Source organism: Haematobia irritans, chromosome 1 (assembly GCF_050003625.1).
Source record: "Haematobia irritans isolate KBUSLIRL chromosome 1, ASM5000362v1, whole genome shotgun sequence".
Lineage (NCBI taxonomy): Eukaryota > Metazoa > Arthropoda > Insecta > Diptera > Muscidae > Haematobia > Haematobia irritans.
The window spans coordinates 126,218,919-126,232,127 of NC_134397.1; positions in this window are offsets into that span (position 1 = coordinate 126,218,919).

Below are 13,209 nucleotides of genomic sequence, written 5' to 3' on the forward strand. Positions count from 1 at the left end.
CTGGACGTATTTTAAGAAAACAAATAGGTGTGTCGCAGATGGGGTGTATCGGTCCATGTGTTGGTGTAGCCCCCATATACACCGATCTCCCGAGTTTACTTCTTTGGCTTCTAAAATACGTAATTTTTATGCAATTTGCCTGTAATTAGAAATCTAGAGGTACTTTAGGACCATCCAAAGGCGTGCCGAAAATAGTGCCAATCGGTCCATGTTTTGGCGTAGCCCCCATATAGACCGATCTCCCGACTTTATTTCTTTGGGCTTCTACAATCCTTAGTTTTTATCCACTTTGCCTGAAATTAGAAATCTAGAGGTATCTTAGGACCATAAAGAGGTGTGTCGAAAATGGTCCATATCCGTCCATGTCTTGGTATAGCCCCCATATAGACCGATCTCCCGATTTATATCATTGGGCTTCTAGAAACCGTAGTTTTTATCCGATTTGCTCGAAAATGTAAATATACTGGTATTTTAGACCCTCAAAAATCTGTATCGCATTTATATTTACCGGTCCATTTGGATTTTACTTTTTAATATAGACCGATTTAACTTCTTGAGGGTACACCCTAAGAAAAATCACAAAGAAATCATGCTAACTTCAGAATGAAACAAGCTATCGACGTGAAACTAGGTACAAGTAGTAGTTATTGATGTAGGTCGGATGGTATTTCAAATGGGTCATATCAGACCAAGTTTACGTATAGCCCCCATATAAACCGACCCCACATTTGGCTTGCGGAGTATATAGACGTTAGTATAACAGGTTGGCTGATAAGTTCCCGGTCTGACAAGTATATATATTTTTATATAGTATTAACCATCAAATGATTCGTGTCGACGTCTGTAAGTTTGTGAGATAGAGCGTCTTTTGTGAAGCAACTTTTGTTATTGTGAAAAAAAAAAAATGGGAAAAAAGGAATTTCGTGTTTTGATAAAATACTGTTTCTGAAGGGAAAAAATTCGGTGGAAGCATAAACTTGGCTTGATAATGAGTTTCCGGACTCTGCCCCAGGGAAATCAACAATAATTGATTGGTATGCAAAATTCAAGCGTGGTGAAATGAGCACGGAGGACATCGCTCTTGAAGGGAACTATGTTGACTAATAAAAACGAATTTTGACAAAAAAAATGTGTGTTTTCTTTGTTAGACCGGGGACTTATCAGCCAACCTGTTATGGTCTCTAACATTCATGCTAAAATTGGTCCATACAGGTCCATAATTATATGTTATGTAGCCCCCATATAAACCGATCCCCATATTTGGCTTTCGGAGACTCTTGGAGGAGCAAATTTCATCCGGTTCTGTTGAAATTTTCGGCGTTGTGTAAGAATATGGCCACTAAAAAACACACAAAAATTTAACCATATCAGTCCATAATTGTATATAGCCCCCATATAAGCCGGTCGCCAGAGTTGACCTCGGGAGCCTCTGGGAAGAGCAAATTTCTTGGAGGCGCAAATTTCACCCGATTCGGTCGAAATTTGGAATGTTGTGTTAATATATGGTCTCTAACAACCATGCAAAAATTGGTCCATATCGGTCCATAGTTATGCATATTTATTAAGGGTGTATCTGCTGATATTGTGATTGGGCGTCTATATATACACAACTTAATTTATTGAATATAGGATCCAATTGGCCTTAATTTGAAATAGGCCTTAAATTTTTCAGTGTAGCATAGAAAACTTTTGATGTTCATAAAAGCACATGAGTAGAGTCCATATCAATCGACTTCGATGGCCTATTTCTTAATGGTTATGCGATATCTGATATCATCCTAACTATCTCTCATTTTGACACACATGCACACCACAAGACATTAGCATTGATAGCAATTAAATGCACATTTAAGAAACGTCTCAATATTTAATACCAATGATGTGGGCTTTCGTCTTTGTCTTCATCATTGTCGTTAATGTTATGAGATGGGAAGTGAAACAAATGATTTTTCATCTCTGGGGATTATGATACAATAGGCAAACATGCATCATTAAGATGATGTTTGTCATCAAAAAATGGCCTTGATATCAATGAAAATCAAAGTTATCTTGTTATCATACTAGCAACCTATAGGGGGCACTTTTAAAGAGACTTTTCAAGCATTTAGAAAAAAAAAACAAGTAAGTAAAGTTTAAAGTCGGGCGGGGCCGACTATATTATACCCTTCACCCCTATGTAGGCCAAAATTTGTGTTACCTGCTCAACTACTTCACATTTGCTGGAAGCTATATTAAGGAGACAATTTGTTCACTTCTACAAAATCTCTAGAATTAAAATTTAAATCGGCTAACGCTATCCAGTTAATTGGAGGAACCTTCCATTGAAATTGGGTCTAAAATGTGTAACAGTCTACCATATTTCCCCAACTCTGGTGTACGTATATATGGGAGCTATATATAATCTGAACCGATTTTGACTAAATTTGACGTGTATAGTTAGAAAAATAATTCTGCTATCTATGCGAAATTTCACGTAAATGGGAGTATAACTTTCGCCCCCCTCGTCATATGAGTGCAAATCGAACGGAAGATATATATGGGAGCCATGTCTAAATCTGAATCGATTTCAACCAAATTTGGCACAATTACCGATACTAATAAACGTACTCCTTGTGGTAAATTTGAAGCAAATCACGGCAAAACCCTGGATTTTGAGGCCATACAAGTTCAAATCGGACGAAAGATATATATGGGAGCTATATCTAAATCTGAATCGATTTTGACCATATTTGGCACATACAATAGTATCGTTAAAAGTACCGCTTGTGCAAAATTTGAAGTAAGTCAGGGCAAAACTCGGGCTTTTTGGTCCAAATCGGGCGAAAGATATATATGTGAGCTATATTTAAATCTGAACCGATTTTAACAAAATTTGACATACTTAACGACACTATTAAATGTACCCCTTGTGCAAAATTTGAAGCAAATCACGGTAAAACTCTGGCTTTTGTGGCCATATAAGTTCAAATCGGACGAAAGATATATATGGGAGCTATATCTAAATTTGAACCGATTTCAATCAAATTTACCAAGCATTGGTAGAATGTCAATTCTACTCTCTGTGCAAAATTTCACGAAGATCGGTAGTAAACTTTGGCTTCTGTGGTCATATGAGTCTAAATCGGACGAAAGATATATATGGGAGCTATATCTAAATCTGAACCGATTTGGCTGATATTTTGCAGGATTTGCGAGATTCATAAAATATTTGGATGTACGGTATTTCAAGAAAATCGGTTGATAAACACGCTAGCTAAGACCAAATCGGGGATAAATATATATGACAGCTATATCTAAATCTGAACCGATTTTTTCCAAAACCAATAGCGATTGTCTCTGTCCCAAGAAACGGCCCTATGCCAAATTTGAGGACGATCGGACTTAAATTGCGAGCTGTACTTTGTGCACAAAATTACATATACAAGCAGACGGACGGACAGACAGACAGACGGACATCGCTAAATCGACTCAGAATTTAATTCTAAGCCGATCGGTATACTAAAAGATGGGTCTATGACCACTATTTCTTGGCGTTACATACAAATGCACAAACTTATTATACCCTGTACCACAGTAGTGGTGAAGGGTATAAACACCACCGAAAAACAATGAAAATTTTCTTTTTGGATACGAAAATTGTGCAAACTCAAATCAGAAGCAATGAATTTTATACCGGCCTGTTATTACCTGCACTGAAAACAGGGTAATTATTTCGAGCCAAAAGAAGTACATTGAGAATGCATTTAATATGCTTTTTATACCCTACATCATTACTAACATTGTCGTTCACACATCGTGATATTGGTCCTCCAAAATGTAAGTCGTAGAAAACTCTTAGACGACCTAGCAATTTCCATCCACCAAAACGAGCTGTTGATTTGAAACGTATGTTACCACATGTATCTGTTATTGATAGTTTTGCAAATTGGCCATATCGGACCACTTTTAGGACCTCTATATACTCTGACTCCCAGATTCCGAAGAAGCGTAGAGGGTGATAATATGGTGAAAATAGGGTAAATCATTGTTTAATATCTGGTCTGGGAGGGAGACCTCCTCCTTGTCCGACTTTCTGAAAATTGGATCAAAGTTTGCTTGAAATTTTCAGGGAAGGTTCGGGGTGGCGTTTACAGAAAGATACGCTACATTATTTTTCGAAGAGGAACCTCGCCGTTGCCCGACTTTTTTCTATAGTAGTACAGTGATAAGTTCAACTTTTCCGATTTACTTGAAATTTACAGAGGACATAGGTGAAGACTGTGAAATTAACATGGTGTATATACGGTTGATATACCCTATATGTCTTTTATATTAGATCAATAGATTTTTCTGTATGGATTTAATAATCCAAATATGTCTGTTATATTCGCGAAAAAAAGGATTTGCATGAATCCTACCCGATCTATTCTATTTTAAGCCATTATGTATTTAAACAATAAACCTTTCTATTGTTACTTTTGAGGCGGCTATTCACAAGTTCTGTTTTATGGAAACGAAACTTGACATAATAACAGCCAAGAAAAGCTACGTTCTTTACACTCCTGGCGGCTGAATTTTAAGCTCAATATTGAAAAAAAAAAATGCCACGTTAGGCTTAGGTTAGATATAGTGGCAGCCCGATATTTCAGGCTCACTTAAACTATTCAGTCCATTGTGATACCACAGTGGCGAACCTCTCTCTTATCACTGAGTTCTGCCGTAGTCAATGTTAAGCTCAATTATTACTGAGAGGGGATAATCAACCGTTGAAAAATTTTTTGGTGTTCGGTGGAAATTTGGGTTGAATCCACGGTCTATATGTTTATATCTGGTTTGGAAGAGGGACTTCCTTCATGGCCGACATTTTGAAAATTAAATCATAGTTCTCTGATTTTCTTGAAATTTTCAGTGAAGATCAAAAGTGGCGTCTAGACAAAGATCCGCTATTTTTTCGATATTTGGCAGGGGAGGCGGGGGCTATCCCTTTGTCCGATTTGTTTCTATTGTACAGTGAAAAAAAGTCGACTTTTCGGATTTATTTAAAATTTACAGAAGACGTGTGGGAGGTTGTGAAATAAATGTAGCATAGCTCATTTCTAGTCGTTAATCTTTATAAAATTTCCCCGATTTTCTTGAAATGTTTTAGGGAAGATTGAAGGTGGTACACGCAAAAAAATAATTCTTTCCTCCCAAACGAAATTTTAGACAAACAAAGTTCGTTTCTCATTTGCTTTTCGCTGTAAGGAAGTGTATTTGGAAGAAAAGTATATACTTTTTGTGATAAACGTTTATTCTTTTCCAGGATGTAAAAACAATTTCATAAAGACTAACTCAAAAAATTTTTTTTTCTGGCTAATTGCATTTTCCCTCACATCTTTCTCACTTCCACGAAGATTTTTAGTTCTTAGCACCTTTTTCTGTAATACAAACAATGTAGAAGAAATTATACGATTTTATACATTTTTAAAATTTTTTTACCTTTCGCCTGGACGGAGAATCGAACCGCGGACCATGCACTTTGTAAGCCAACACACTAACCACTGAGCTATGTACCTGTTATGGTCATCAAGAGATAAATATCCATATAAGTTATATTTATATAGCATAGCTTGCTATATAAATATAACTTGCTATATAAATATAACTTATATTGGGCGCCCCACGAACCGAATAAACAAAGTTTATTTAACAGAAACAAACATTTAGTTTGGCACCGTGGAGCAGTGGTTGCTACGTCTGACTCTCATGCCAAGGGTCGTGGGTTCGATCCCTGCTTCGACCAAAGTTTTTTTTTTTTTTTTTTACATACATTCTACATATGTTCCGAAGATTCCGAAAAAAATGTTCAACATTACATTGTACTATATTAAATTTTGAACTGTAAAATGTGTTTTATTAAAGACCAAAAGTCAGAAAAGAAGAGTGTTTGATATAAACGAAATGGACTCTGTTGTTGTTTCAAAAATAACTTTTTTTATTGAAAAAATAAAAACTTTGTAACAAACGAATTTTTTTGGTGATAAAAGTTTAAAATTTTCGAAGCAATTCAAAAAACTCTAACAAAAGAAAAACGTTTTCGGTACACGTTTTCCAAACGTTTTTTTTCTTTGCGTGTATCTATTAAATAATCCGCTAATTGTACCCTGCGCCACACTGTGGAACAGGGTATTATAAGATAGTGCATATGTTTGTAACACTCGAAAGGAGACGAGATGAACCCATGGTGTCTTTGGCAATATTGCTCAGACGGTCAGTCGATCTAGCCATGTCCGTGTGTTCGTCCGTCTGTCTGTGAACAACGGCTAGGTCGCAATTTTAGTCCAATCGACTTAAAATTTTGCACAAATATGTGTTATTGTTTTGCCATATTTTGCCGGGGAGTGGAGATTCCCTTAGCCCGACGGGAAGATTGAGAGTTGTCTCTACGAAATAATCCCCTAATTCTTTAGGCCGGGGAGTAGACCTTCCCTTAGCCCGAAATATTGAAACTTGAGGGCTTTATCTAAACCTGAACCGAACTGAAGGATCAAATTTCACACACTTAAATATAATGTTACAGATATTCTCTGTGTGCAATATCAAATTAATTGGAGTAAAATCCCGTTGAAAATGGGGATAAAATATTAAATGTTCACCATATTTCCTATATCCAAATATTAATTGATTAAAACCAAATTTGTCTCATATTGGTAAAATGTTAATTCTACTGTCAGTGTAAAATTTCAAATAAATTGAAACGAAATTTGGCCAACATGCGCAAAACCGAGCTTAATAAAAACCGTCTATTGAGTCCAATTGCTAAAAATGTATTTTTATACCCTCCATCATAGGATGGGGGTATATTAACTTTGTCATTCCGTTTGTAACACATCGAAATATTGCTCTAAGACCCCATAAAGTATATATATTCTGGGTCGTGGTGAAATTCTGAGTCGATCTAAGCATGTCCGTCCGTCCGTCCGTCCGTCCGTCCGTCCGTCCGTCTGTTGAAATCACGCTAACTTCCGAACGAAACAAGCTATCGACTTGAAACTTGGCACAAGTAGTTGTTATCGATGTAGGTCGGATGGTATTGAAAATGGGCCATATCGGTCCACTTTTACGTATAGCCCCCATATAAAGGGACCCTCAGATTTGGCTTGTGGAGCCTCTAACAGAAGCATATTTCATCCGATCCGGCTGAAATTTGGTATATGGTGTTGGTATATGGTCTCTAACAACCATGCAAAAATTGGTCCACATCGGTCCATAATTATATATAGCCCCCATATAAACCGATCCCCAGATTTGGCTTGCGGAGCCTAAAAGGGAAGCAAATTTCATCCGATCCGGCTGAAATTTGGTACATGGTGTTGGTATATGGTCTCTAACAACCGTGCAAAAATTGGTTCATATCGGTCCATAATTATATATAGCCCCCATATAAACCGATCCCCAGATTTGGCTTGCGGAGCCTCAAAGAGAAGAAAATTTCATCCGATCCGGCTGAAATTTGGTACATGATGTTGGTATATGGTCTCTAACAACCATGCAAAAATTGGTCCATATCGGTCCTTAATTATATATAGCCCCCATATAAACAGATCCCCAGATTTGGCTTGTGGAGCCTCTAAGAGAAGCATATTTCATCCGATCCGGCTGAAATTTGGTACATGGTGTTGGTATATGGTCTCTAACAATCATGCAAAAATTGGTCCACATCGGTCCATAATTATATATAGCCCCCATATAAACCGATCCCCAGATTTGGCTTGCGGAGCCTCAAAGAGAAGCAAATTTCATCCGATCCGGCTGAAATTTGGTACATGGTATTGGTATATGGTCTCTAACAACCATGCAAAAATTGGTCCACATCGGTCCATAATTATATATAGCCCCCATATAAACCGATCCCCAGATTTGGCTTGCGGAGCCTCAAAGAGAAGCAAATTTCATCCGATCCGGCTGAAATTTGGTACATGGTATTGGTATATGGTCTCTAACAACCGTGCAAAAATTGGTCCACATCGGTCCATAATTATATATAGCGCCCATATAAACCGATCCCCAGATTTGGGTTGCGGAGCCTCAAAGAGAAGCAAATTTCATCCGATCCGCCTGAAATTTGGTACATGATATTGGTATATGGTCTCTAACAACCATGCAAAAATTGGTCCACATCGGTCCATAATTATATATAGCCCCCATATAAACCGATCCCCAGATTTGGCTTGCGGAGCCTCAAAGAGAAGCAAATTTCATCCGATCCGGTTGTAATTTGGAACATGGCGTTAGTATATGATCTTTAACAATCGTGGCAGAATAGGTCCATATCGGTCCATAATTATATATAGCCCCCATATAAACCGATCTCCAGATTTGGCTTGCGAAGCCTCAAAGAGAAGCAAATTGCATCCGATCCGGCTGAAATTTGGTACATGGTATTGGTATATGGTCTCTAACAACCGTGCAAAAATTGGTCCACATCGGTCCATAATTATATATAGCGCCCATATAAACCGATCCCCAGATTTGGGTTGCGGAGCCTCAAAGAGAAGCAAATTTCATCCGATCCGCCTGAAATTTGGTACATGATATTGGTATATGGTCTCTAACAACCATGCAAAAATTGGTCCACATCGGTCCATAATTATATATAGCCCCCATATAAACCGATCCCCAGATTTGGCTTGCGGAGCCTCAAAGAGAAGCAAATTTCATCCGATCCGGTTGTAATTTGGAACATGGCGTTAGTATATGATCTTTAACAACCGTGTCAGAATAGGTCCATATCGGTCCATAATTATATATAGCCCCCATATAAAACGTTCTCCAGATTTGACCTCCGGAGCGTCTTGGAGGAGCAAAATTCATCCGATCCGGTTCAAATTAGGAACGTGGTGTTAGTATATGGTCGCTAACAACCATACCAAAATTGGTAAAATTGGTACAAAAATTGGTCCATATCGGTTCATAATCATGGTTGCCACTAGAGCCAAAAATAATCTACCAAAATTTTATTTCTATAGAAAATTTTGTCAAAATTTTATTTCTAGAGAAAATTTTGTTAAAATTTTATTCGGTTCATAATAAAATTTTCATCATTGTCAAAATTTTATTTCTATAGAAAATTTTGTCAAAAGTTTATTTCTATAGAAAATTTTGTTAAAATTTTATTTCTGTAGAAATTTTTGTCAAAATTTTCTTTCTATAGAAAATTTTGTCAAAATTTTTATTTCTATAGACAATTTTGTGAAAATTTTATTTCTGTAGAAAATTTTGTCAAAATTTTATGTCTACTTTGTCAAACTGAATTATATACGTATTGGATCGATCTTTTTTGATTTAATATATACCACGTATGGACTTACATACAATTTAGAAGAAGGTTTTAAGATACCTTGCCATCGGCAAGAGTTACCGCAAATTAAGTAATTCGATTCTGGATGGCAGCGTTTAGAAGAAGTTTCTACGCAATCCATGATGGAGGGTACATAAGCTTCGGCCTGGCCGAACTTACGGCCGTATATACTTGTTTTATACTTCATTTCCTGATAAACAAAACTGTACATTCAGATAAATTATATACACTTTATGCATAATACATAAAAATCAAATGTCTTAGTATTTAGCCTATAGTCCTTTATTTCTAATTATGGTTTTAATTCGTCTTGACATACTTCTACTAAGTTTTTATACCCTCCATCATAGGATGGGGGTATATTAACTTTGTCATTCCGTTTGTAACACATCGAAATATTGCTCTAAGACCCCATAAAGTATATATATTCTGGGTCGTGGTGAAATTCTGAGTCGATCTAAGCATGTCCGTCCGTCCGTCCGTCCGTCCGTCTGTTGAAATCACGCTAACTTCCGAACGAAACAAGCTATCGACTTGAAACTTGGCACAAGTAGTTGTTATCGATGTAGGTCGGATGGTATTGAAAATGGGCCATATCGGTCCACTTTTACGTATAGCCCCCATATAAAGGGACCCTCAGATTTGGCTTGTGGAGCCTCTAACAGAAGCATATTTCATCCGATCCGGCTGAAATTTGGTATATGGTGTTGGTATATGGTCTCTAACAACCATGCAAAAATTGGTCCACATCGGTCCATAATTATATATAGCCCCCATATAAACCGATCCCCAGATTTGGGTTGCGGAGCCTCAAAGAGAAGCAAATTTCATCCGATCCGCCTGAAATTTGGTACATGATATTGGTATATGGTCTCTAACAACCATGCAAAAATTGGTCCACATCGGTCCTTAATTATATATAGCCCCCATATAAACAGATCCCCAGATTTGGCTTGTGGAGCCTCTAAGAGAAGCATATTTCATCCGATCCGGCTGAAATTTGGTACATGGTGTTGGTATATGGTCTCTAACAATCATGCAAAAATTGGTCCACATCGGTCCATAATTATATATAGCCCCCATATAAACCGATCCCCAGATTTGGCTTGCGGAGCCTCAAAGAGAAGCAAATTTCATCCGATCCGGTTGTAATTTGGAACATGGCGTTAGTATATGATCTTTAACAATCGTGGCAGAATAGGTCCATATCGGTCCATAATTATATATAGCCCCCATATAAACCGATCTCCAGATTTGGCTTGCGAAGCCTCAAAGAGAAGCAAATTGCATCCGATCCGGCTGAAATTTGGTACATGGTATTGGTATATGGTCTCTAACAACCGTGCAAAAATTGGTCCACATCGGTCCATAATTATATATAGCGCCCATATAAACCGATCCCCAGATTTGGGTTGCGGAGCCTCAAAGAGAAGCAAATTTCATCCGATCCGCCTGAAATTTGGTACATGATATTGGTATATGGTCTCTAACAACCATGCAAAAATTGGTCCACATCGGTCCATAATTATATATAGCCCCCATATAAACCGATCCCCAGATTTGGCTTGCGGAGCCTCAAAGAGAAGCAAATTTCATCCGATCCGGTTGTAATTTGGAACATGGCGTTAGTATATGATCTTTAACAACCGTGTCAGAATAGGTCCATATCGGTCCATAATTATATATAGCCCCCATATAAAACGTTCTCCAGATTTGACCTCCGGAGCGTCTTGGAGGAGCAAAATTCATCCGATCCGGTTCAAATTAGGAACGTGGTGTTAGTATATGGTCGCTAACAACCATACCAAAATTGGTAAAATTGGTACAAAAATTGGTCCATATCGGTTCATAATCATGGTTGCCACTAGAGCCAAAAATAATCTACCAAAATTTTATTTCTATAGAAAATTTTGTCAAAATTTTATTTCTAGAGAAAATTTTGTTAAAATTTTATTCGGTTCATAATAAAATTTTCATCATTGTCAAAATTTTATTTCTATAGAAAATTTTGTCAAAAGTTTATTTCTATAGAAAATTTTGTTAAAATTTTATTTCTGTAGAAATTTTTGTCAAAATTTTCTTTCTATAGAAAATTTTGTCAAAATTTTTATTTCTATAGACAATTTTGTGAAAATTTTATTTCTGTAGAAAATTTTGTCAAAATTTTATGTCTACTTTGTCAAACTGAATTATATACGTATTGGATCGATCTTTTTTGATTTAATATATACCACGTATGGACTTACATACAATTTAGAAGAAGGTTTTAAGATACCTTGCCATCGGCAAGAGTTACCGCAAATTAAGTAATTCGATTCTGGATGGCAGCGTTTAGAAGAAGTTTCTACGCAATCCATGATGGAGGGTACATAAGCTTCGGCCTGGCCGAACTTACGGCCGTATATACTTGTTATTATTTCTTTTGGAATATCCGAATAATTGTGCTGAACTGTGGTACAGGGTATAATAAGTTTGTGCATTTGTATGTAACGCCAAGAAATAATTGTCATAGACCCATCTTTTAGTATACCGATCGGCTTAGAATTAAATTCTGAGTCGATTTAGCGATGTCCGTCTGTCTGTCTGTCTGTCTGTCTGTCTGTCTGTCTGTCTGTCTGTCTGTCTGTCTGTCTGTCCGTCCGTCCGTCTGTCTGTATATGTAATTTTGTGCACAAAGTACAGGTCGCAGTTTAAGTCCGATCGTCTTCAAATTTGACATAACGTCTTTCTTCGGGTAGAAGACAATCGCTATTGATTTTGGAAAAAAAATCGGTTCAGATTTAGATATAGCTGTCATATATAGTTATCACCGATTTGCTCATAATTCACGTATTTATGAACCGACGTTCTTCAAATTTTGTACATCTGAATGTTTTGTCAGTCCCGTAAAAACTGCCAAATATCAGCTAAATCGGTTCAGATTTGTATATAGCTCCCATATATATCTTTCGTCCGATTTGGACTTATATGGCCCCAAAAGCGAGAGTTTTGCCGTGATTTGCTTCAAATTTTGCACAACGAGTACGTTTAATAGTATCGTTAATTTTGCCAAATTTAGTTGAAATCGGTTCAGATTTAGATATAGCTCCTCTATATATCTTTCGTCCGATTTTGACTTATATGGCTTCAAAAGCCAGAGTTTTGCCCTGATTTGATTAAAATTTTGTACAAGGAGTACGTTTAATAGTATCGTTAATAGTGCCAAATTTAGTTGAAATCGGTTCAGATTTAGATATAGCTCCCATATATATCTTTCGACCGATTTGGACTTATATGGCCACAAAAGCCAGAGTTTTGTCCTGATTTGCTTCAAATTTTGCACAACAAGTACGTTTAATAGTATCGTTAAGTGTGCTTAATTTGGTTAAAATCGGTTCCGATTAAGATATAGCTCCCATATATATCTTTCGTCCGATTTGCATTTATATGGCCTCAAAAGCCAGAGTTTTGCCCTGAGTTGCTTCAAATTTTGCACAAGGAGTACGTTTTATAGTATCGTTAATTGTGCAAAATTTAGTTGAAGTCAGTTCAGATTTAGATATAGCTCCCATATATATCATTCGCCCGATTTGGACTAATATGCCCACAGAGGGAAAAGTGCTACTCTGATTTACGGGAAATTTTGCAGAGGGAGTAGAATTGAACTTGAAACTTTGCACAGGCAGTAGAATTAAGGTTCTGCATATGCGTGTTTATTTTGGTTGAAATCGGTTCAGATTTTTATATAGCTCCCATATATATCTTTCGCCCGATTTTCCGTCATATGACCACAGAGGTCAAAGTTGTTATCCGATTTACGTGAAATTTTGCACAGGGAGTACATTCAACATAGTAACTATGCACGTGAAATTTGATTGCAATCGGTTCAGATTTCGATATAGATTCCATAT